At 38.4% G+C, this 4443-nt stretch overlaps 1 pseudogene; it reads right to left on the bottom strand.

Moving 5' to 3' along the window:
* Positions 1 to 962: 962 nt before the first annotated feature.
* Positions 963 to 1274, bottom strand: LOC143205533 (histone H4 type VIII-like; annotated as a pseudogene).
* Between the last annotated feature and the right edge of the window lie 3169 nt (positions 1275 to 4443).

The raw sequence follows: 4443 nt of genomic DNA, 5'->3' as shown, positions 1-4443 counted from the left end.
GATTCCGTCGAAACTACCAATTTTCATTCGATTTATAGACTTTCGGTTATAACTATGAAAATATATCTTTTCAAATCTACGTCTTCCGATATATCGTCTTTTGATATAAATGCAATTCCGTACAGATTTAATGCTATTATTGGAGAAACGGGACATATTATTTCTAATTGATGCCGTACAGATTGTTCGTTGTCAAAAACGAATCTATATCGAAACGTACCGTTGTCGAATTAACTCGAAGGAAACAACATGAAAATTAACCTATCCTATACTAATATACTTCTTATTTAACGGTTTCTTAATACCATCCGGACTCTGGGTTACAATTGAACGTATCGAGTGAGCAACGATATCGAGACTTCTATGAAAATATCGTGTCAAACCCTTCTCTATCGGTACAATGCTCATATATATTATAGTATTCTCTGCTTCTTTAGTTGAAATCTGTTTTTATAAATAGTTATCTCTTAGAAACTATCAATTTTTATTACATCAATAAATATATAAAAGGCGTAGGTAATACGTAGGCAAAGCGTTTATCTCCATACATACGTGCGTAAAACTACCGTTCCCTCTTTGAAATCTTAAGGATCCTCCAAGCTCTTCGACGCGAAGTTTATCTCGGAGTATTTTCTCTCTAAAGGAAAACTATATTAAAGCTTCAACGAAGATTCGGTATTCGATTGTTCACTATCATTTACATTTAATATGAAATCTTATCTTAAACTTTACCTATCATTTTATATTACGATCGTCTATTATAATGCAGTATATTTGTTACTTTGCAAGCAAATAATGGAGCAAATATTTTATAAAATTTAACATCATCTTAGTCCATATTCGAATAATAAATTTCATTTTATAATGGTAGTAAAATTGTGGCTCTGAAAAGAACCATTGTTTTCTTTAGTTGAATAGATACGTTGTTCTGTTTTAATTGGTCAGCATATATAATACTTTATTCAACCGCAAAATCCGTATAGAGTTCGTTCTTGGCGTTTGAGGGCGTATACTACATCCATTGCGATAAGGGTTTTCCTTTTGGTGTGTTCGGTATATGTAACGGCATCTCTGATGACCTTTTCCAAAAACACTTTTAAAAAACCTCTGGTCTCTTCGTAAATCAGACCAGATATACGTTTTACGCCGCCTCGTCTAGCCAATTTTCTGATGGCGGGTTTCGTATTACCTTAGATATTATCAGGAAGCATTTTGCGATGCCGCCTAGCGCCTCCTTTTCCCAAACCTTTATTACCTTTACCTCTGCCCGTCATGATTTATTCAATTTAGTATTAAAAAAATCAAATTTATAATCGAATTTTACGGCGTGCACCTGGAATACTACAGATAACTATTTAATTTTCAAACCCTACCATGGGTTTTGTTGAGTTCGAATCGGGTCCCGCCCACAGATGCTAGCTGGACCAATCAGAATATCTTCACACATTATAAAAAGGGAGATTTCTTTGACACCTTCCATCAGTTTCATGAAGTCCGTTGGCTGCTGCTGTTGTAATTCTTCCTACACGTTTGAAGTCGGACCCGCTTAGACGATGGCTCGTACCAAGTAAACTGCTCGAAAATCAAATGGAGTAAAACTCCCGGAAAGCAAAGCCAGGAAAAGCTCTCCCGGTACCGGTGATGTTAAAAACTCGCATCGTTACAGACCCGGTACGGTCGCTCTAAGAGAAATCCGACGCTATCAGAAGAGTACCGAATTATCGATTTGGAAATTGCCTTTCCAACGATTGGTTCGCGAAATCGCTCGGGATACCAAGACCGATTTGCGGTTCCAAAGTTCGGCAGTCATGGCTTTGCAAGAAGCTAGCGAGGTCTATTTGGTTGGTCTCTTTGAAGATACCAATTTGTGTGCGATCCATGCTAAACGAGTAACATGTATCATGCCTAAGGACATTCAATTAACCAGACGTATTAGAGGCGAACGTGCATAAATGCTATGACTGTTATATATTAAAGTCGTTTTCTGTATTTATATAAAAAAACGTTTCTTTTAAGAAACACCAACTTCTGTTAGAAAAAGGAGATTAATATTTTTTCTGTGTATATAACGCTTTAGTTGTGATATTTGTGAATTGAATTTAATACATTATTCTCACAAAACTATTGTGAATATTGAGAAATCCTTGGTAAATAAGGTGTGAACACCTGCTGGATTGACTTGAAGTTTATATCACGATAAGAAAGTAGTATCACTATATACTGTTATTATGCTACCGTAAAGGAATGAATATATAAAATAAATAATATTTTTCTGGGTATTTTAACATTTTTATGAGCGATTACTATATTTTAATTTACTTGACTTCGTATATATCCTTTCTTCTTAACAGTAGTTTATTTCTTTTTTTCTTCTTTAAACATTTTGGGGCTCTGAAAAGAGCCGTTTTCCACCCTTCATATTATTATGATCATCAGAACTGGTATATTTAGTGACAGCTTTGGTACCTTCACTAACGGCGTGCTTAGCCAATTCACCGGGTAGCAGTAACCTAACGGCGGTTTGGATTTCTCTGCTCGTGATGGTCAAGGCGCGACGTTTCGGCGGCTATCCTTTTGAATATATCGTTCACGAAATAATTCATGATCGACATGGCCTTGTTGGAGATACCCGTATCGGGATGAACTTGCTTTAAAATTTTGTAAATGTAGATCGCGTAGCTTTCCTTCCTCTTGCGTTTCTTTTTCTTATCACTTTTGGAGATATTTTTCTGAGCCTTACCGGCCTCTTTGGCCGCTTTACCGTTTGTTTTCGGAGGCATTTGGAAATAAATATTACGATATTAAATGATCCACGAAAAATAATAGACAATAAAATAAATTTCAAGAAACCCTAGGATTTATAAGCTCCTTAAATACACTCCTAAGCCCCGCCTATTATCTGAGTTAGCCTCTCATTGATCGCGTACGATATCATGCGTTCGGCTTACGAATAAAATTCGTTGCTTGTATGTTGGCGGTCTTAATACCCATTTTAACTCTAAGGGGAGCGAGTTCTAGAAGCAATCGATAGTGAAATGTCCGGACGTGGTAAAGGCGGAAAAGTGAAAGGAAAGGCGAAGCCTCGTTCTAACCGAGCGGGATTAGTATTCCCTGTCGATCGCATTCACAGACTTTTAAGGAAAGGGAATTATGCCGAACGCCCAGCGGCCGGTGCTCTCGTCTACTTAGCTGACGTAATGGAATATCTGGCAGCCGAGGTTCTCGCATTAGCAGGTAACCCCGCTAGAGATAACAAGAAAACCAGGATTATCCGTAGGCATTTGCAAATGGCCATCAGAAACGACGAAGAACTGAACAAACTCCTATCCGGTGTTAGTATAGCCCAGGGCGGTGTTCTGCCAAATATCCAAGCTGTATTGTTATCTAAAATGACAGATAGCAAAACTAAATAAAACGAATGTAACCTATTTTATCATTAAATATCGGTCCTTTTCAAGACCACCAAAACAGTTGAGAAAGAGAATATTATTCTTATTTATCTTTTATTTAAAATAGAGGCTACACTTAATCGAACACTCCTGTCGGAATCAGGAGAGAAGGAAAGTTACACTTTTATTCTTCGTTTTAGGGGTTGGCAGGGATCCATGTGAAAATATCGGCCCTTTGGTAAAAGGTCTTGTTCTTCGAAATCACAGGATCGGAGCAAAATATCTCCACAATAGGCCAACACAATCTCTCCTGGGAGTAATTAGCAGGAAGAAGCGCTTTCCTAAATAACTATTCCCTTTAATGTACGTCGATATTTCGGTGCTGATCCCCTTCCTGGGTACGAGGCGTTTAGGCATGATACCCGTCGTATCTCGTTATTCCGCTCTTCGCCGACAGAGTCAGTGCATAACATAAATCGTAAAAAAGTAGGAAGAGCCGTTGCACAGCAATTTAAGTAGGGACAGTGGGAATCTCGTTCGGGCATACGCTGCGGTTATTAAGGCAGTCGTAGTTAGACCCGCGGCTAACTTAGTTAGAAGGCAAGGGCACTTGCATACCAATTTAAATAGGGACAGAGATGAAGGTGGCCTATAAATGTGCCCTTTTAACTTTCGTTTTCAGCGGCCTAGTGACAATTTAAGGATAAACCTGCGTAATATCCTTGCGATAACACTACCGCAGGAATTTAGCATGCACGACATATTTGTATTTCCTCTAGACTAGATTAGTGACTAGTGTCACTAATGCTAAAACCATGATGTAATATGGCGTGCCTCCCCTGCTTACATATTACTGTGCTATTGCGCCAACTCATCATTTGGTGACAAATTGTCAGGATTGCACACAAGACCGTTAGACACAGGTACACTTGAATTTTGTTGATCGCTCAGCAGTTCTGTCTGGAGTCTGTTGGTGAAAGGCACAAATGAGTGCTGATATGTATACTGATGCTGAATTGGTGGGGTCGCCAAAATGCCGATATTGGCGATTTGA

Source organism: Rhynchophorus ferrugineus, unplaced genomic scaffold (assembly GCF_030347505.1).
Source record: "Rhynchophorus ferrugineus isolate W39M unplaced genomic scaffold, kcgeb_rfMv2 rfM12, whole genome shotgun sequence".
NCBI classification, from domain to species: Eukaryota; Metazoa; Arthropoda; class Insecta; order Coleoptera; family Curculionidae; genus Rhynchophorus; species Rhynchophorus ferrugineus.
Note: the sequence above shows the minus strand (reverse complement) of the source record. Positions and strands in the feature narration are given on the sequence as shown.